The 22,320-nt window shown below is 45.4% G+C and overlaps 1 long non-coding RNA gene across 1 annotated transcript in view; it reads right to left on the bottom strand.

Annotated features, from left to right (window-relative positions):
- LOC130295014 (uncharacterized) overlaps positions 1 to 22,320 on the bottom strand; it is a 226,952-nt gene that overhangs the window by 203,764 nt on the left and 868 nt on the right. The window contains exon 2 of the long non-coding RNA XR_008848661.1: positions 12,695 to 12,735. This is a non-coding gene — a long non-coding RNA (uncharacterized LOC130295014). The remainder of the gene's footprint in view (positions 1 to 12,694; positions 12,736 to 22,320) is intronic.

The following is a 22,320-nucleotide window of genomic DNA, read 5'->3' as shown; positions in this document are numbered from 1 at the left end:
ACTTGAACTCAAATAATTTGAAAAAGACATGAAGGACTTGCAGACTAAACTGGAGGTCTTCAAGACTAATGAAAATTACAAAGTCTTGGAGGAAAAAGTTGCCTCTAAAGTTGCAGAGTTAGAGTCTAAAATCATGGACACTAAAAAGGAAAATTTAACCGTGACACCACAGACTATCAAAAAGATGAGGTGTACATGTGGGCTACGTATAAAGCAGCAGCCAATGATTCTAACACTCCCAGATCTATCCTGAAAACAACAAATGGAGATAAAAAAAGAGGAGATACCGCAAGAGAAACCGCAATGTAAAACGCAGAGTCAGTTTCTCTGATGTGGATAGTGACCAGGAGATTTTGTCATCTAATGAGAGCCTGTTTGCTGCTGTTCAGCCTTTCAATCAAACAGCACCTGCTGGTGATCCCCAGGAACAGTTGGGGTTTTGCCGCGGAGGCGCATGATGTGAGGGGGAAAAAGCGTGGATGCAGGCGGGTACGCTCTTCGATCCCGAACCCCTCACAAGTGAGTGACACAGTTCTCAACCTTTCTGCCTCCACTTTAACTGCGCCACAAATTTCTGCATTAGGTAAGAGACTAAACTATGTTCCAACCTGTGACGTTAATCTTTTTTCTACCATTCTGGATATAAACAGGTGGGCCTGCAAACTGACTTTATACAAACATTTCTCACATGCGGGATAGGGAGTCTAATCTTGTTCATGAGAATGCAGCACCCTCTGTTACTAATGTTAATGATGATGCTAGCAATGTGGAGTTATATGTAGATTATGTTGACCCAAAAAAATACACTTACCCTAAAAGTATTGAGTCATCAAATTTTTGTGACAGCGGTCAAGGTTTCTGTGCATCAAATAGAGATTTTTACCCTGTAGCATCTCACCCACCAGCCCTGGATAAGTTCCAGGATCTGGTGGAGCCAATTTGGTAAAATTACATAGTAAAACAACAGCCAACAAATGCTCACCCATTCCAATTTGTCCACGGCTGCGAAAATGGCAGTACAGGAGCTCAAAAACAATCTTAATGTGATTATTCATAAGTCAGATAAGGGGGGATCAATTGTAATCTTGGATGCAGGTTTATATGAAAAGCTTAATGTAGACATGCTCCAAGATGCCACCACTTACAGAAAACTACAGGGGTACCCTACAAAAAACTGCCAAGCAGCCCTGGACAAACTATTGGAGGAAGGTGCACAAATGGGGGTCATTGACACCAAAATCATATCTTATGGTACCGAATCCAGTCACTCCAGTCTGCCACTCTCTCCCCAAAGTCCACATAAGGGTATTTCCACCTCCCCTTCGCCCTATAGTGGCAGGCATTGGATCTTTGGGGGAGAGAATGGGAGACTGGGTTGACCGTTACCTGCAGCCCCTAACCAGGGTTACACCCAGTTTCATAAAAGGTACTAAACATGTACTGAATATAATGGATCATTTACAGTGGGATTCTACAATGACAGAGCCAGGAGGTGGAAGCAGCATCATATGGGCCACACTAGCTGAGAGTTGAGTCTGAGGAACCTACCGACTGTTGACTGGGGGTGTTGGATGTGACTTGGGATGAAGTGGATGACCGAGTGAACCAATCAATTATGGCTGCTGGGTTGCTGGTCGAGACACGACTGCTAGCTGACACTGGGAGCTCAGACCTCTCGCTGTGACTCCTGCTGCCACACGTCCCTACTCTGCTGTGACTTCTGCCTGTGCCTGATGAATTTAGGCCTCTGCCACTCCTCTGTGCATGTCCTGGCACTTCTCTGCCTAAAACTGTATTAGACTACAGAAACAAATGTGTAGCTTTGTCTGGCCTTTCACAGTAACTAGGTAAATTGGTTTTTCAGGAGGAAAAAAAAAAAACGTACACCACGTAGGTGTACCTACACTTTACACTTATGAGAGCTGGACAATATGCTCAGCTTAAAACTGTATAAGGCTACAGAAACAAGGGTGTAGCTTTGGCTGGCCTTTCACAGTAACTAAGCCCGTATTAGTTTTTCAGGGGAAAAAAAACATACTCCACGTAGGTGTACCTACACTTTACACTTATGAGAGCTGGACAATACGCTCAGCTTATAACTGTATAAGGCTACAGAAACAAGGGTGTAGCTTTGGTTGGCCTTTCACAGTAACTAGGTCAAGATAAGTTTTTCAGGAAAAAAAAAGTACACCACGCAGATGAACCTACACTTTACACTTATGAGAGCTGGACAATATGCTCAGCTTAAAACTGTATAAGGCTACAGAAAAAGGGGTGTAGCTTTGGCTGGCCGTTCACAGTAATTAGACCAAAATGAGTTTTTCAGGAAAAAAAAACGTACACTACGTAGGTGTATATACTGTTTACACTTATGAGAGCTGGACAATATTCTCCGCTTAAAAATGTATAAGGCTACAGAAACAAGGGTGTAGCTTTGGATGGCCTTTCACAGTAACTAGGCCAAAATTAGTTTTTCAGGAGAAAAAGTACACCACCTATGTACGCACAGGTTACACTTCAGAGAGAACAATAAGCTCCGCTATGGAACCTGTATTAGGCACTGTTATCAGGTGACTATGGCTTTTCTTCCTCACCCTAACTGGCCCCTTTTAGCTTTACAGTTGTTGTTGTACAACCAACTGCAGCAGTACAGAATCGCTGTGTAGTAGAGCTCAGTACAGTACTATTAGGCACTAATAGCAGCTAACAATGGCTTTTACTGCTCTGCCTGACTGGCCCCTTTAAGCTTTAGAGTTGCTGTACACCACTGCAGCAGTGGAGTTGCTGTGTATTACACCCAAAAGTGTACTTTTTCTCTCTCTCTCTGTCAGTGCGTTTATGCAGTGATTTGGGCTTGTGGTAAATCGCTGCCGTAAAGCTGTTTTTCTGTGCCAGGCACAAAATGCTCTCTCTCTCCCTGCAGTGAAACGCTCTCTCTGAAATAAAACGCTGAAGTGACTGGCCGCAACATGACTGCCAATTATATAGGGCTGTGACATCACAGGGGTGGCTGGCTGCTGATAGGATGCATGCTGCATGTGATTCAGGGTCATTCCACCTACCCGCCTTCCCAGAGTTCCTTGCCCCATGTCCTCACATGTTGTAACATCTGCACTCTGGCCAGACACGCTGGCCGTGAGCGCTCTCTTGTCATGTCCCTGCTGCTGGCGGAGCTGGGATTCACATCGCGGGATGCGCCCGCATGTGAATCCCAGCCCGTCACTCACCTCCCTAGTCTCCCTGTCCTCGCAGCCCCGGCGTGCGTGCCCCTGCCTCCCAGGGCGTGCGCGCGCTGGAGCTCTTACATTTAAAGGGCCAGTACTCATTTAATTAAGTGTCTACACCTGCACCCTGTCTTTAAGTATGAGCTCCTCCCTTTGTTCCCGGATGGATCTTTGTTGCCTTGTGCCCTAGTGAAAGCATACTGTGTTACTGATATTCATGTTCCTGTTCCTTGTTCCGTTACCTGACCCTGCACTTGTGCCACCTGCCCTGACCTACTGCTACCTTGACCTCGTCTTGCCAGTTTCCTTTTGTGCCACACCACATCCCAGCAACCTGTATGAATGAGTCATGCCAGGTGTAGCGGCCTGGGTGCCACCTGCTGCAGCAAGACCATCCCGCTTTGCAGCGAGCTCTGGTGAAAACCAGCGGCACCTTAGACTTCACTCCCTGGCAAAACTCACTTCATCATCCACACAGGCCCAGAGGACCCACCACCTGCCGTGACCCTAACACATGGGGATCTGCCATTTTAGATGCCCTGGAGCCTGGACCGCACTAAATGGAGTTTAAGGAAGCAATTTGTGCAAATTTTTCCTGAAATTCATGACGAATTCGGATTTGGCAGATTTGATTTGTTCATCCCTAATCACTATGTTTATTAACTCTGTACTGTGATGTCACTGTGTGTATTAAACCTGTACTGTGACATCACTGTGTGTATTATCCCTGTAATGTGACGTCACTGTGTCAATTAACCGGTATTAAACCTGTACTGTGACATTACTGTGCATATAACCCTAACCCTGTACTGTGACATCCCTAAATATTAACCCTGTACTGTGACATCACTGTTTATTAACCCTGCACAGGTACCTTCTTGAACATGTTGCAACAATATAGTCTGTGGAAGACAAAAACACTGAACCAAAGAGTTAATAAGGCTTTACCTGAAACCTCTTCTAATGCCCCACCATCTCCTGATGGGACCTTTGCCTAGCTGGGACTCCGAACAAGGTGAGGACCCCTTTACAGGGTTAATGGTGATATCCCAAGTAACATTTGTGAGCCTGGACTGGGATACAGATGGGTTCAAATTAACCATGAAGTTAGCGGCTGCTGCTGTAGAGGCCAGTGGGACAATCGTTGGTGCCGATTGATCCGGCCTCACCTCCTTGGTAGGAGTAGGCCGCGGCACTTTTGTAGGTGCCTGGTGGTGAGGCCAAACCTCTGGGCAGGGAGTAGGCCTAGGCACATTTTCAGACCAGGTTGGGTGCGCTGGCCCTTTAAAGGAACCTTGAGTGTGCTGGCCCTTTAAATGCAGCTTGACACTTTGGTACACTGGCCCCTTAAGATTAGCCTTGGCGTGCTGCAGCAGGGTGACTTGGGACAAGGGGATCTCTGGCTCTGGGCTGGAGGAAGAGGAAAACACGGCTTCCGCCAGGATACTCACACTGGATTCCTCCGTCGGGATCTCAGCCCAGGACCCCCATTTCTGGTGGTGAGGGGACAGTCTCACCAGTGATGCTGCTCTGGAAGTCCCTGGAGATTCCCCCGTCGAGGTGGCCGTCCAGGCGTCGTCATCAGGCAATGGAGGCAGATCGCTGTTCCCCTCAGTGCTGAGCGACAACCGCTAAAGGCGGTCGGCCAAGTCCTGGAAAAATTGCGCTGCGGCAACCTTTCATTGTTCAGGTACCATCTTGGAACTCACTCCACGTGGAACGCTGCTCTCTGCCATGTCTGTACTCTCTTCTTCCTCGTGCAGACTGAAGAGGTCGCGCTGCAGTGCTCCTTTTATATGGGGCTTCTCCAAAATGGCTGCCGGCCGGAAGGACGTCATCGGTGCAGCCCCGACTTCCGGTCCCCCGGTGAACACCAGCAATCAATTTAAGTTCCCTTTTGGCTGCGACACATGTACTTGATGTCCACGCCCAGGTGCGGGTCGTGGAGCAGCGCGGGACTTTTTTGCGCGCTTTCCAGGCAAGTAATTAACCCCTTCAGGGATGGATGGCCCAGAGGATCGTAGCATGGCTTCACTACGCACTTTACACATCTTCGCAGCAAACAAATTTTTGCCTCCCCCCCTTACTTTTTGTGCGCACTTCTCACACACAGTATTATGAGCATAGTCCCGTACACACGTGTGCGCACAATTATTCACAGCTTGCGAAATCTTTGCAGAGTTCATTAATCACAGTTCTTAATGGGGGAGTTCTCTTTAATGGTGGCAACAGCTGTAGGCACACACCCGAATCCTGTTCGTGACGCCAAAAAGCTATGTGGTGAACTTGGGGGATGTAGAGTGAACAGGGGTGTTGCAGAGTAGTGTTGCAGGGTGTAGCATTAACCCTTGATTGTCGTGACGCCCGGGTGAAGGCTTCCTCTAGATATATAAATGTCCTACCGCCACCCATCCCAAGAACGATAGGGAGGAATAAAGGATTGTCCACAGCCGGAATTGAAATAAACCTGAAATAACTTTACTGCAGATTTTATGCAGGGTGAATAACAAACAGTCTTTTGCAAGAGGACCGGGACTTAGGCTCCTCACAGGTTGGCTGGGACTTTGAGGTAAAATAAGCTTTGACTTTTGCTGTATGCTGTTCCACTGAATTTAGAGGTATGTTTAGGTTCAGTAGTCACGTAGGATTGGTAGGATGGAGTTAGATTAACTCACGATTTAGAATGCGCTGAAGTGGAAGGCTTCAGGCCTAGCTTGTCTTGTAGCTGTGATCACAGATCTGCTCAGTTTGGTAGTTCGGAACTAAGAGAGATGTTGCTTGCTTTGCAACCAGGAACTAAGAGAGAAATTAAGTGGATACAGCGCCCTTAAATACAGAAGGGGCAGGATTAAAGCTTATTGGTCCCCAAACCTGTCAGTCCTAAACCAAGGCATTATAGTTACATCATATGACCTATCACACCACCTAAAGGTCCTTGAGCCTTAGCATAACACAATTATTAACAATCACATGACCTAAGGTCCTGTACATGTATTTACACTATAGCAAAATATATAAAATATATACATTTCTGAATAGAACTATGAGGCGACTAGGGGTTAACCCACCAGGAAAGCCCTACCAGCATGGAGGAACTCTGACTGTGGGGACTTACGACAAAGGTACTGGACCGAGTCCAGTACGGGACACCACAAATATATATTATTTGCAAAAGAAAATCTATAAGACAACTGCAATTTTTAAACTTTTGGGGAGTTTGTTTTTTCACGCAGAGCACTTTGTGGTATAAATTATACATTATGTTTATTTTGTAGGTAAATGCGATTAAAACAATACTGAATTTATATAGTTTTACTATTATTATACAATTTTAAAAAAATACTAACTTTATTTTAACAAAAGTGGTATGCATAAAATTGTCATGTTCTGACCCCTGCAACTTTTTATTTTTCCGTATACAGGGATTTAGGCTCCCCCCAAAGGGGACTTTTATATGCAATCATTAGATTGCACTTACTGTATAATGCTATGCCTATGGCATAGAATTACACAGTAAGATTGGCAATCCACTGACATAGTCTGGCTACATCAGCCAGGCTACATCATTGGATTGGCAATCGGGCAGCAGGTAAGGGGACCTTTCTCTGCCGTTTAGGCTCACGGAACCCTCACGATCACGTCGCGGGGGTTCCGTGAACTCCACTGAGCTACCGCCATCTTCCACTTTCACTTTAGATGCCATCGGAATTGATCATGGCGTCTAAAGGATTAAATGCCGGGCAGCAGCGGGACCGCAGCTGCCTAGCATAAGCAGTGAGTGTGAGGCTACCGATAGTAGCTAACCCTCACTTCTCTGAAGCAAGCGCAGCTCCTTAAGTACCAGGACACAAGGTCGTACCTTTACGCCTTTCGTTCTTAAAGGGGTACTCCGGTGCTTACACATCTTATCCCCTATCCAAAGGATAGGGGATAAGATGCCTGATCGCGGGAGTCCCGCAGCTGGGGATGCCCAGGATCATGCACGCAGCACCCCATTTGTAATCAGTCCCCGGAGCGTGTTCGCTCCGGGTCTGATTACGGTCGACCGCAGGGCCGACGGCGTGTGACGTCACGCCCCCGTGTGACGTCACGCTCTGCCCCTCAATGCAAGCCTACGGGAGGGAGCGTCACACGCCGCCGGCCCTACGGTCGACCGCAATCAGACCCGGAGCGAACACGCTCCGGGACTGATTACAAACGGGGTGCCGCGTGCATGATCCCGGGTGTCCCCAGCTGCGCGACTCCCGCGATCAGGCATCTTATCCCCTATCCTTTGGATAGGGGATAAGATGTGTAAGCACTGGAGTACCCCTTTAACAGTGTAAAGGGTATAGTGTGTGGCAGTATTATTTTCAGGGGGCACAATGTATGGCAGTACTATATTCAGGGAAGACTGTGTGTGGCAATATTATATTTAAGGGCACAGTATGTGGCAGCATTATATTCAGAAGGTATTGTGTGTAGTGGTATTGTATTTAAAGGGTACAGTGTGCGGCAGTATTATTTTCAGGGCGCACAGTGTATGGCAGTATTATATTCAGAAAAAGACTGTGTGTGGCAATATTATATTCAGGGGCACAGTGTGTAGCAGTATTATTTTCAGGGGGCACCATGTATGGAAGCATTATATTCAGGGGGTACCGTATGCCGTTTTAACCTTGGTTAGGCTGAGTTCACACATAGAAGTTGCATTGGGGATAAGGCTGCAGCCACAATGACATACATATCAGTGTGATTCTATATTACTTTGAACTGAAAGCAGTATGTTTGTTTATAGTTGTGCAGTAAAAACTGCTGTTTCACTTGCATATCAGTGCAGCCATGGCCTTATCTGCATTGCAATCGCTACATGTGAATCTGGCTTAAGTGTTCAACTTGGACCTTAATCTGATAGCAGACTATAATAAGTACACCTTGACTAAAAGTAAGTGACCCAACCCTAGATCACTTTTGACTGTGGCATCAAGTAAGCCAAAAGTGATCTCTTTTGGCTGCAGATGGTGAGTGTCAGCCACATAAGGCAGCTGGCACTTGTCTGCTACAAAGTAGGCTGAGATCCTAAGCTTGCGCCGTACACCCAGACCCAACATTTGACATATTAATACATTAAATGAAGAGATGGGGTGAGCATCTTTAAAGGGAGCTTGTTATGTAAAAATTGAATGCATGGTTTAGAGCAAGACAAACTAAGAAGATTATATATTTGTGGAAACATATTCCATAGAACTTTCAATTGTAACACTCACGGTTGGCAGACAGGAACACTGGATGTAGTGGATTCGCTGGACCTGTGTGGCAGATGACGCGGGCCGTACCAGGGAGCAGAGTCTAATATGCCACTGGTTTTCACCAGAGCCCGCCGCAAAGTGGGATGGTCTTGCTGTGGACGGCGGCACCCAGGTCGCTACCCCTGGCACGACTCAACCACACATGTGTCTGAGGAGATTCGAGGCACAGGAGGGATACAGCAACTTGTAGTCAGGATAGCAGAAGGTCAGGGCTGGCGGCAAAGGTGTGTAGTCAGGGACATAGCAGGAGGTCAGTAGGCAGGCGGCACAGAAGCAAGGTCAGGTTACAGAACAAGGGGTCAGAAACACGACACAGTCAGAATAATGCTTTCTCAATGGCACAAGGCAACAAAGATCTGGCAGGAATGTGTGGGATGAGCAGGGATTTATAAGTGAGGCACAGCTGAGAAAACTAATTATGGGCGTACTGGCCCTTTAAATGTTATAGCTGAAAGGCAGGAGAGGAGGCAGCAGAAGGCCGAGGTGAGTGACAGGATGGGATTCCCATGCGGGTGCGCCCATAATGCGAATCCCAGCCCTGCCGGCTGGAGGGGGTGAGCAGGGCCATGCGCTCACGGCCGGAACGCGGATCATAACATCAATTTATTAATTTCTTCTCTGTTTATTATGGATTTAGTAAGTAAGTTTAGTGGTAAGTCCTGTTTAGTAAGGGGCACTCATCCCTGTGTGCACACTCATTCGGGGATAACTGTCACTTACTAAAGCAGAACCACCTATTGAACATATAAACTCAATGAGGGGCATTTATGAAAGTTTGCTTAGGTATGCTATTTTTTAGTTGTTTTTTTTTTCACTTCCATTCTGCTTACGTGCGACACATTTACTATATTGTTGCACGGCGTTAATAAAATTTTTTCAGGTAAACAAAAGCGGGAGTTTTTTGTCACCTAAGTGAGTAGGTTTTTAAAGCCTTAGCGACTTTTTTGCAAATGTCGTGGTTGATACATTTCTGACTATGGCAAGTCAAAATTGTAAAAACGCTTATGTATGCCGATTTGTATAAAAATGCTTTTCTCGCTCTTGTGGCAGATAGTTGGCCGAAAAAAGACGGTGGCGCAATTGCGATTTTTTTCGACAATTTTATGCGGAAAAACTCGGGTAAATCGGTTGATAAATGTCTGTCAATATGAGCAGAGGTTTAAATGAATAAATTTCAAGTTCTACTAAGTCTTTTTCACAAATGTATATGTGGTGACCCAGTACAGGTATACGAGCTACTACTCCGAATTTAGTTTAAGCGGCTGTAATCTAACAAGGTTTGCTAGACAGTCAAACATATGTCTAGAGTGCTAAGGTCTATATCTCTTTGCTTTTTTACATTGAAAATGTATATTTTGTGCTTACACTGAGATTTTTCCCGCATGCTAGGGTTTAAAGTTTGCAAAAATGTGCAGCTATTGCAGATCCTCAGAAGAGAAGCAGTATCTGGTCACATGTCTACCTCTTAGCCAACAAATCCTAAGAGCTGTCCTACTTCCCCCCTATTCCCAGGACAGGATGTAGAAAACCTAGTTTCTAGTCAGTCTAGTGTTAGCAGTGGTACAGTCAGGAGCTCAGCTCCTCAGCTCAGCTAATATGAGGAAGCTGTACAACAGTGAGCCCAGGTGTAGCTAGAGTCAGGCATACCTGATGTAAGTAGGCCACAATATTCCTAGTCCTGTCCAAGTTCAAGTCTTCAGCACAGTTAAAGGGGTTATCCAGGAAAAAACTTTTTTTTATATATATATATATATCAACTGGCTCCGGAAAGTTAAACAGATTTGTAAATTACTTCTATTAAAAAATTTTAATCCTTTCAGTACTTATGAGCTTCTGAAGTTAAGGTTGTTCTTTTCTGTCTAAGTCCTCTCTGATGACACCTGTCTCAGGAACCGCCCAGTTTAGAAGCAAATCCCCATAGCAAATCTCTTCTAAACTGGGTGGTTCCCGAGACACGTGTCATCAGAGAGCACTTAGACAGAAAAGAACAACCTTAACTTCAGAAGCTCATAAGTACTGAAACATGTAAGATTTTTTAATAGAAGTCATTTCCAAATCTGTTTAACTTTCTGGAGCCAGTTGATATATATATAAAAAAGTTTTTTCCTGGATAAAGTGGAAGAAGTGAAATTTTAGGGCCTAATTGCAAAATAAAACTGGGCATCATCTTGCCTCCTGGTCCTTGTCCAGTTATCAACTGGTATGGAGTTTCTCCTGGATATGCCAAAGGAGTGGCGTTTTTTAACAAAGTCTCTAAAAGTAAGTGGAGGGGAATTTTGTTCATTTACCACAGTCCACATCTGTATAAATCTGTTTGCTCAGTGAAAAAGGAGGATGCAAGTTAGTGCAACACAATGTCAGTCTACATCCTTAAGGGACATTCTGAAGTCCAGATACAGAGAAATTAGAGTAGACCCTAACAAGAAAGTACCAAAATACAAGACTAGCACTAAAGTAACAAAACCACATAAAGCTAAAAGTTTGTGTATAATGCACAACTCTAAAAGGAAAGACAGTGAATAGTGAAAAAAATTCTACTTTGTCCTGAAACCAAAAAAAAAAAATTCCTGCAACAATTCCAAAGTATTTGCATTGTACAAATCTGCCTCGGGAATAAAGTATACAGTTGTTTTTCAAAACCCTGACTTTAGAGGTTTTCTCTTTCCCGCACTTGTGTAAGGGGAACATCTTTATTGGAACAGGGTTGCTTTACTCAAGCCACATGACATATTTCAGGGACCACTACCGCATCATCAACCCTGACTATCACTAAGAAATCCTCTGGGTAACCACTGCTGACTTTTTCTGGCATCACAATCTTAAAGGGGTATTCCAGGCAAAAACTTTTTTTATATATATATATATCAACTGGCTCCGGAAAGTTAAACAGATTTGTAAATTACTTCTATTAAAAAATCTTAATCCTTCCAATAGTTATTAGCTTCTGAAGTTTTCTGTCTAACTGCTCAATGATGATGTCACGTCACGGGAGCTGTGCATGATGGGAGAATATCCCTTGCATGATGGGAGAATATCCCCATAGGAGCTGGACAGCTCCCGGGACGCGAGTCATAAGAAAGCAGACAGAAAACAGCAACTCAACTTCAGAAGCTAATAACTATTGGAAGAATTAAGATTTTTTAATAGAAGTAATTTACAAATCTGTTTAACTTTCCGGAGCCAGTTGATATATAAAAAAAAAAGTTTTGGCCTGGAATACCCCTTTAACCATTAGATCATCACATATATATCAGTCTGCTGAGCTCCTTCTGTAATGTTTCATGCTGCATTTTCAAGGTGATATGTTACCTTTAAATGTTCTCTGTGCTCTTTAGTCTCGAATGGCAATAAAAGTGTAATTGTGTTTCTAGTTATCAAAACTAAAATATGGCAATATCTAAAGTGGATAGTTTCCTGCCACAAGGTTCCAGTATTTGCTGCCTCATTATTCCTACATAGTGATAACACCTTTCAGGCTTTGTTCCTACATATATATATTTTTGCAGAACAAGTTTAACTTTTATTTGTACCTAACGTAACTAAATTTAATTTATGTTAAAAGTAACAATTTCATGAATAAGATCATTTATTCAGTTACTATTTATCTCTCAAGTGCTGGTAAAGTGCAATTTGACCAATCCCTCTCTCAGATAGGTATTTTGAATCATAAAGGAGATATCCAGTGGTGAACAACTTATCCACTATCCTAAGGATAGGTGATAAGTTGCAGATCGCGGGGGGTTGGACCGCTGGGGCCCCCCACAATCTCCTGTACGGGGCCCGGACAGCCCGTGGGAAGGGGGCGTGTCGACCACCGCACGAAGCGGCAGCCGACACGTCCCCTCAATACAACTCTATGGCAGAGCCGGAGCGCTGCCTTCGGCAATCTCCGGCTCTGCGATGTATTGAGGGGGCGTGTCGGCTGCCAATTCGTGCGGTGGTCGACACCCGCTATCTGGCCGGAGAGCCTGGCCCCCGTACAGAGAGATCGCAGGGGGCCCCATCGGTCGGACCCCCCGCGATCTCAAACTTATCCCCTATCCTTAGCATAGGGCAGGGGTCTGCAACCTTTACGACAAAAAGAGCCACTTGGACTCGTTTCCGCAGGAAAAAAAAAACTGGGAGTCGCAAAACCATTGTGACGTTTAAAACAAATATAACACTGCATATATTGTTTCTTACCTTAATGCTATATATACAGGATTGTGCAGTCAGCTGTCAATCTGAAGAAAAAAAGGACTTTCACTTAACAATGTAAAATATATTTTTGAAAATTAATAGCTAATTAAAATATTTAATTTACATGGTTAATGGGACTTTTGCTCCTGAACCTCAGTGCTCAATGTCTGCACATCAGGGCTGTAAGAAGTCACCTTCATTGTCACACAGGCTAGCTAGCAGTAGCACCCTCATCATCATCCATGTGGTAATAGCACCCCTCATCATCCATCAGCAGGATTTGCTGGTGGATGATGGGGGTGCTACTGCTGGGGGGAGGGTGTTGTTGGTGGATGATGAGGGTCCTACTCAGGCCTGTCTTTAATGTGGGGCAAAAGCGGCAGCTGCAACAGCTGGAGGCACCCTGATTGGGAAACAGAGCACTTCCCCCTACCTTGGGGCTTTTCAGCTGTTGCAAAACTACAACTCCCAGCATGACTGGATAGCCAAAGGCTGTTCGGGCATGCTGGGAGTTGTAGTTTTGCAACAGCTGGAGACAGTCTGATTGGGAAACAATGTAGAGCACCTTCCCCTACTCTGGGGCTCTTTAGCTGTTGCAAAACTACAACTCCCAGCATGCCCGGATAGCCAAAGGCTGTTCGGGCATGCTGGGAGTTGTAGTTTTGCAACAGCTGGAGGCAGTTTGATTGGGAAACAATGTAGAGCACCTTCCCCTACCCTGGGGCTCTTTAGCTGTTGCAAAACTACAACTCCCAGCATGCTCGGATAGCCAAAGGCTGTTCAGGCATGCTGGGAGTTGTAGTTTTGCAACAGCTGGAGGCAGTCTGATTGGGAAACAATGTAGAGCACCTTCCTCTACCCTGGGGCTCTTTAGCTGTTGCAAAACTACAACTCCCAGCATGCCCGGATAGCCAAAGGCTGTTCGGGCATGCTGGGAGTTGTAGTTTTGCAACAGCTGGATGCAGTTTGATTGGGAAACAATGTAGAGCACCTTCCCCTACCCTGGGGCTCTTTAGCTGTTGCAAAACTACAACTCCCAGCATGCCCGGATAGCCAAAGGCTGTTCAGGCATGCTGGGAGTTGTAGTTTTGCAACAGCTGGAGGCAGTCTGATTGTGAAACAATGTAGAGCACCTTCCTCTACCCTGGGGCTCTTTAGCTGTTGCAAAACTACAACTCCCAGCATGCCCGGATAGCCAAAGGCTGTCTGGGCATGCTGGGAGCTGTAGTTTTGCAACAGCTGGAGGCACTCTGATTGTAATCCCCCCCCCAGCCAATTTAATTCTCCCCTGATCCATTTGTGCCCTGATTAGAGGGGGGGGGGAAGAATCTCAATGAATATACCACAGGGGGATCAAGGGGGTTCAATTTAAACCCCCCTGATCCCCCTGAGCAGGTCTGGACCCTACTACAAGATCCTGGGCCGGCCATACATTTACCTAATTACCCCCGGTGGCTCCCTCGCCCACAGCCACTCAATAAAATCTCTCCCCCCCAAGTCCCCCGGCCCCTCATGATAACCCGGCCCTTCATTTTGTCACCCGCTCGCCGCTCTCTTACCCGCCGGCCGCCCAGACTGGGTACCGCTATCCACAGCCTCTGTGGCGCCAGCAGTGGAGGGCCGCCCCTTCAGTGACGTAAGACGTTCTCCTGTGTGGAGGAGGACGTCGTCAATGACATCAGGCCCGGACCCAGGGGGGGCCAGCGGAGTCTCAGACCAGAGCGGAGCCGCGGCAAAGGTTTGAATGAGCCGCGGGTTGCTGACCCCTGGGATAGGGGATATGTTTTTCACCACTGGACTACCCCTTTAACATCATACTGCTGTGATTTGCATAAACCCTCTCCCCTTCAATGATACTTTACACCTTTTTTTCTAGCAGAAACAATCCCCAAACTAACCAATCCTAAAATGACAGGGGGACAATACATTTGACAGCATGTTGGGCTTAGGCTTAATACACATCTGCGACAGAGCTCTGTTCTGGACAAAGGAGTCCCGACAAAAACAAAACAAAACTGAGTTTACAGTTCATTGCACAGTGGACACCAATTTATCCAGATGGATCTAATTGAATTTATTGGTGTTTGTTTGGTTTACATCTGGTGTTTCAAAACATTGAACTCATTGGCCAGTTGCACACTGCGTAATCTCCAGCTGGAAATACGCAAAAATCCCATAGACAGCAATTTCTGAGTTCTGCTCGGAAATTCCGTAGTGTGAAACCGGCCAATCATGGGGGCAACAATGTCTGTGCGGTCCTAGCGCCAACTGATTAAATCGGCGAGGCCTGCACTCGGAATCTCTGGCCAGGTTTCGGCCATCTGGAGATTGCATAGTGTACTTGCCAAAATAAGCCTACGGATACTGTATAGTATAGGTCCAGCGGCATGGCAATAGGGTTCACAGAGGTCGCAGATGTGATCGGGCCACTAAGTCAGGGAGGTTTATAGACCCCACTGGTCACACTAAGCTCAATGCTACCCTTTATGCATCATGATTCTATGCTAAGTGTGGCAGTGAGAGTGTCAGGAGAAGAACATCTAGGACTCTCACACTCAGCAAAGCATTCCAACACCTACAGCGTAGTTCTGTCACTCTCATTTGTAAGCTGCAGCCTATTAGCAATCATGACAGCTAGAACTTCTACCTGGCACAGTCAGGGGCACGGTACTTATCTGAAGAAGACCAAGTGATATAGGATATATCTGCTGTCTGCAGGGGAGCACAAAAGAGGATAACTATTGAGAGGGGCACAAAGGGGGCTATCTACTGTGTGGGGGCACAAAAAGAAGCTAACATTGCATGGAGGGGCACAAAGGAGGCTATCTACTGTATGTGTGGGGCACAAAGGGACCTAGGTATAAGTTGGTTTTTTTTTTACCATTGGGGCACTATGGGTGGGGAAAAGCTGAAAAGATGCTGTGAATATGCAGAGCCTTAGGCTATGTTTACACGTCATAAAATGTGCAGAATGTCAGCAAATTCTGCACATTTGATCAATAGGATTGCTAGGACTGCTCAGAAATGCATAGACGGCAATGCATTTGCGAGTGAAATCTGCAGAAAGAAAAGACATGTTTATTCTTTCTTTGGATGCCGGAATCAGAATTTCCACAGCAGAAACATCTGATGCAGAAATTACACTGTGTGCACAGTGCAGCAGAATCTAATTGAAATCAATGGGACTCTGCTGCAGAGGTCGATGTGAAATACCCCGGCGGAATTCAGCATGGACATTCCACCGTGTGAACATACCCTAAAATATCTGTCCAGCAGATTGTGCAGAGAGAAGACATGGCTGGAGCAAGTTGTCATCGGCGTCTGGGTGTAATGGAGGAAAAAAATAAAGGAGCGGGAACAACTTCAAGAAGACATCACTTGTGAGCTACAAGATGTCACTGTAATCACAATAAAGGTGTGTGGGGGGGGGGGGAGGGATATCCATGCAGTATATGTACATCTGAGTTTAGACTAACACTATTGGCTTGCTTCACTAGATTATATATATATATATATATATATATATATATATATATATATATATATATATAGTAGTTAGGAGTAGCCGTATTAGTCCAGTGATGCAAAATGCAAAATCATCTGTACAGATGATTTTGCATTATATATATATATGTATATACATCTGTTATATTTGTTTAATACAGAGGGTCTATAAATTCAGCATTATCAGACCTGAAGGGGTTTTGTGGGTCTCAGTTAGGGTGTAGAGAGAGACATTCCACGCAATTATTAAATACAAAGAATATAATAATGTTGCACGATTGCTCTGCTGATGAATGAGTTAATATCTGTAATGCTTCGAACAGTCTTTAATATATATCTATATGTTCAGTCAGCCTTGTTTTTACTTTGTCAGTACACTCTAAGTTAAGGTTAAACCTCAGTGGGCTGCCAACTAAGATTACTCAGATTTCACCCAAATGGGATGCTTGAAGGCAAAGAAAATATAAGACTGAGTGACCCCAAAATTGTCCTCCAAAAGTAAATCTGGGATAGAGGATATCTGTTGCCATAGGCAGTCACTGAATCTTTTGTTTAAAGATAGGTAAATCACTGTGTGGGGGAGGGAACAGAACATCTCCAACTCCTCACACAGCCAAGCAGTAAACTTTCTATTTGGTTAAGTAGTAATGATTCATTAAAACGTAAAACTGTGAGGGAAGCGGGGGTATCATCTGCTCCTGTACATCTGTCCCATACTATATACAGCACATAGTAGGTGGGTCCCTTTTTCAAAATTTTACATGGGGACCCAAGAGTTTTCAAGTTACACCTCTGCATGCAATCTGTGGTACTTACGAGAAGTATTATTTATTTAGCAGCAGAATATGTTAATTTCTACAAAGTTCTTCTCCACCAGTGGCCTTTAGCATATGGCTTTCCAACTGTTGTAAAACTACAACTCCAAGCATGCTCATTGCTTTGCAGAAGCGAGGTGAAGGGGTCAAAACTTGGAGATCGCTGCTATATATTAATAAATTGAACACTTTGGCCCTCATTTACTAAGAAAATCGGGTTGTAAGTCTATCTTGCTTTCTTACCCGACTGCTTTTTTCCCCTGGTATTTATTATTATGTCGCATCCTGTTTGTCGCACGTGGGTTTTGTTGGTTTTGGTTTCCAACTCCTCTGAGTTGTCGGGAAAAAATCCACAACAATTCAACAAATTCGGGTTGTAAACCTTTATAAATATGTGGGAAAGCTCAGAAATGTCGGGTTACGCCCCTTTTTCGGGTTTGGGAGAATCCACATCGGGTCTGTCGGGAAAAAATGTCGCATCGTGTCGCAGACTGGCGCATGATGTCTGCGATATGGCGCAGACAAAGATGCGACAAAAAAACCCGACAAAAGAGGTCGGGTTTAGAATAGTAAATGAGGGCCTTTGTGTTACTATTGAAAAGTGTTACTATTGCTATTTACTGTATAGACAACTGGATTTTGGAAAGCAAGTTCACATTTAAAGGAGTATTCCAGGAAAAAAACTTTTATTTTTTATGTCAACTGGCTCCAGATATTTTAACAGATTTGTAAAGGACTTCTATTAAAAAATCTTAATCCCTCCAATAATTATCAGCTGCTGAAGTTGAGTTGTTCTTTCCTGGATGACCCCTTTAACCCCTTAAGGACCCAGGATGTCCCCGGACGTCCTGGCAGTTTCCGATCACTGCGCGCCGGGCAGAGATTGGAAGCGGATGCCTGCTGAAATGCTTCAGCAGGCATCCAGGGCAAACGCCGAGGGGGGCCATGTAGGCCCCCCATGTCGGCGATCGTCGCAAATCGCGAGGGAAATGGCCCCTGCGATCTGCGACAGCCAGGACCATGCTGAAGTGTAGGAGCGAGGCTGCCACCTCCTCCTATCCCCTGCGATTCCTCGTTTAGCTAACCGACCAATCGCAGGGGGGGGGGTGGTTACTTCCTCTCACCCTGCCCGGCCCCTGGAAGTCCGGAGAGAACGGGAGGAAGACCGGAGGATGTGGCGGGGGAGTGCTGGGGACCGGCCCCGGTACTTACCTCGTCCCTGAAGACCCGGATCCCGGGGGCGGTGGCGACAGGTGAGTTGATCTTCGGCGGCGGCGTGGGACCTTTGCAGCAGTCCAGACCGCGATCTGGACTGCTCCATCTGGTCCCCTTACACTACAACTCCCAGCATGCCCAGACAGCCCTTGGCATCTGGGCATGCTGGGAGTTGCAGTTTTGCAACATCTGGAGGTCCACAGTTTGGAGACCACTGTGCCCTTCCAGATGTTGCAAAACTACACATCCTCAGCATGCCCTTACTGTTCAGGCATGCTGGGAGTTGTAGTTCTGTAACATCTGGCCCTTCAGATGTTGCAGAACTACAACTCCCAGCATGCCTGGACAGTTTTGGCATACTGGGAGTTGTAGTTTTGCAACATCTGGATGGGCACAGATTGGGAACCACTGTATTAGTGGTCTGCAAACTGTAGTCCTCCAGATGTTGGAAAACTACAACTCCAAGCATGCTGGGAGTTGTAGTTCGGCAACATCTGGCTCTAAAGATGTTGCCGAACTACTACTTCCAGCATGCCTGAGAATGTTTGGGAGTTGTGGTTTTGCAACAACTGGAGGCACACTGGTTGGGAAACATTGTCTGTTTCCTAACTCAGTGTTTCCCAACCCGTGAGTCTCCAGCTGTTGCAAAACTACAACTACCAGCATGCACTGATAGACTGTACAGGGTACATTCACATGGGCAGGGGGCTTACAGTGAGTATCAGGCTGCAAGTTTGCGATGCAGAAAATTTTGCGCGGCAGCTCAAACTCGCAGCGGGAAACTCGCTGTAATCCCCCACCCGTGTGACTGTACCCTAAAAACACTACACTACACTACACTAACACAAAATAAAATAAAAAGTAAAAAACACTACATATACACATACCCCTACACAGCCCCCCTCCCCAATAAAAATGAAAAATGTCTGGTACGCCACTGTTTCCAAAATGGAGCCTCCAGCTGTTGCAAAACAACAACTCCCAGTATTGCCGGACAGCCGTTGACTGTCCAAGCATGCTGGGAGTTTTGCAACAGCTGGAGGCACCCTGTTTGGGAATCACTGGCGTAGAATACCCCTATGTCCACCCCTATGCAAATCCCTAATTCAGGCCTCAAATGTGCATGGCGCTCTCTCACTTCGGAGCCCTGTCGTATTTCAAGGCAACAGTTTAGGGCCACATATGGGGTATCGCCGTACTCGGGAGAAATTGCCTAACCAATTTTGGGGGTCTTTTTCTCCTTTCACCCCTTATGAAAAGGTGAAGTTGGGGTCTACACCAGCATGTTAGTGTAAAAAAATACCTTTTTTACACTAACATGCTGGTGTTACCCTATACTTTTCATTTTGACAAGAGGTAAAAGGGAAAAAAGACCCCCAAAATTTGTAATGCAATTTGTAATGCAATTTCTCCCGACTACAGAGATACCCCATATGTGGGCGCAAAGTGCTCTGGGGGCGCACAACAAGGCCCAGAAGGGAGAGTGCACCATGTATATTTGAGGTGATTTGCCCAGGGGTGGCTGATTGTTACAGCGGTTTTGACAAACGCAAAAAAACAAAACCCCACATGTGACCCCATTTCGGAAACTACACCCCTCACGGAATGTAATGAAGAGTGCAGTGAGAATTTACCCCCCACTGGTGTCTGACAGATCTTTGGAACAGTGGGCTGTGCAAATTAAAAATTTTGTACAGCCCACTGTTCCAAAGATCTGACAGACACTAGTGAGGGGTAAATGCTCACTGTACCCCTTGTTACGTTCCCCGAGGGGTCTAGTTTCCAAAATGGTATGCCATGTGGGGGTTATTTGCTGTCCTGGCACCATAGGGGCTTCCTAAATGCGACATGCCCCCGAGCAAAATTTGCTCTCAAAAAGCCAAATATGACTTTTTTGTACTGGACAGTTTCTTTAAGTAAAACAGCATGAAGATAAGACCTTTATCTTCATCTTTAGGTTATATATGCATATGGAGAAATATAGAATCACCTTCCCTTTAATCTAGACCCCTTGGTTGAATCAATCGTACTATGAAACTCTGTTACTGTATCTACTGTATTGTATACTCGAATCATTAATGCCCACAGTCCTGTTCTTCCAGGGACTGTCCTGTAAACTAAACCTTATAGGGGCTGTGGTCTGTTTAAATTTCCTTAAAAGGGTATTGCCTTTCTATGTTGCATGGAGGTTTCTGAGTGGCATGGGGCTGCAAACTTCCAGCAATTTGGGAATTTAAATATTTGGAGGTATACCTATTCTGATCAGTGCTTACTTCTAAGCTGTCTGACCGGGAAGAATCACCCAGCATGGGAGTTTTGTGTGATCAGCTAACAGGGCCCAGCTAATGGAGGTATAGAGGTAGTAGTTGCACCAAGAACTGTTGCTTGGGGGAGTCCAAAGGCTCCTCTGTCAGAAAACCAGACACCAGTATTATATATGTCACATTGAAAGTAGAGGGGGTTCCGTTACAGGAGCTCCACGTTATGCCTTTGTTAAGGAGTGCACTACATCTATACTCCCACCAAGGATCTCTTTCGATAATTCAGAATGTGCTCTATAGCATCTCTTCATTCCACAGGTCTGTGACATAGACCCAACTAAGTTTTAGACTTCTGATCTGAAGTGTGTCATCACAGACCAACCAATAACAGCAGGTTTATAACTGCATTTTGAGAAAATTTGGGGCAATCAAGTGATTCAGGTATTTTGGACTGTTGTAATATCCCATAACAGGGTTTGGTCTTCTAGGTGGTAAATGAACGCTTATGCCTTTTTTTTATGTACCTTTCTTATTGTATTCTGCCCAAAATGCTGCTACTGCAAGGTAACACTTAGGGTTAACCACACCATACACACATGTCACACACTTGAGAGTTAGGTCTCCTTTAAGAGCCTACATCACATTGCAGGTATAGGTCAGGAATGTCCATATGAGTCCCCGCTCACCTGTCTGTAGTTGAGATCAAGTCCAAGGATAAAAAGAGTCTGAGCCACGAAGAGAAAGAGAAACTTAAAGAGTACCTATCATGACTCTGACTCTCACTGACACTATCCCTGTGTTTCTTTTCATTCAAAACCTCCTGTTTCTACCTGATTTATTGTCATCTTGGCTGCTCATTCAGCTGTCCTAAAGTGAGGGAGGAAGCGGGCGTGGCCCAGCATAGAAGCTGTGAACACAGCAGCTGGCAGCTCTGAATCTTCTTCTCTCTGTTTACAACTGCATGTGCAGAGAGAAGAAAGATCAGAGCTCAGATAGTAAAATGAATGAGGGCATGCAGTAAGGCAGAGTCAGGAGTATGCCCTGCTGTGCTATGAGCCAAGTGCTGGCTCCTGCCTGTCTGATTGACAGGCTCGAGCAGTGCTGAGCTTGTCTGTGTCCCGGCTGCAGTCTGAGATTTAGAACTCCAGTAATTTTTTCAAAGTGGAAAATTAAATAGAAAGAAGCATATTTTTTAATAACATGCAATGGGAAAGTTATTCTGCATACATTAATCTATAATATATGAAAAGTTTGTTGGATGAAAGGTACCCTTTAAAAGGAAATCTGTCATCAGAATCACCCGCACTAAACCTGTTACACAGGCTTGTAGTGCGGGTGATCCTGATTAAAACGCTTCTTACCTGGTTAAAAATGGTTCAGCGGTTCTTCAGATATCTATATTTTTAGTTTTCTGTTATTCCCTGGCTTGGGACTCAGTGGGAGGTGTTATCATATCGGACTCGGCCACACGTCTTTCTAGCTGGGCGGAGCTGCCGCCCGGCTCATGAATATTCATGAACTTATCCTCGTGGTCTAACTCCTTTTTCTAGGTCTGGTGCATGAGGATAAGGTCATGAATATTCATGAGCCGGGCGGCAGCTCCGCCCAGCTAGAATGACGTGTGGCCGAGTCCCAGATGATAAGACCTCCCACTGAGTCCCAAGCCAGGGAATAACAGAAAACTAAAAATATAGATATCTGAAGAACCACTGAACCATTTTTAACCAGGTAAGAAGCGTTTTAATCAGGATCAACCGCACTACAGGGCTGTGTAACAGGTTTAATGCGGGTGATTCTGATGACAGATTTCCTTTAAACACACAGCCATTCATGT

This window comes from Hyla sarda, chromosome 11 (genome assembly GCF_029499605.1).
Source record: "Hyla sarda isolate aHylSar1 chromosome 11, aHylSar1.hap1, whole genome shotgun sequence".
Taxonomy (NCBI): domain Eukaryota; kingdom Metazoa; phylum Chordata; class Amphibia; order Anura; family Hylidae; genus Hyla; species Hyla sarda.
Note: the sequence above shows the minus strand (reverse complement) of the source record. Positions and strands in the feature narration are given on the sequence as shown.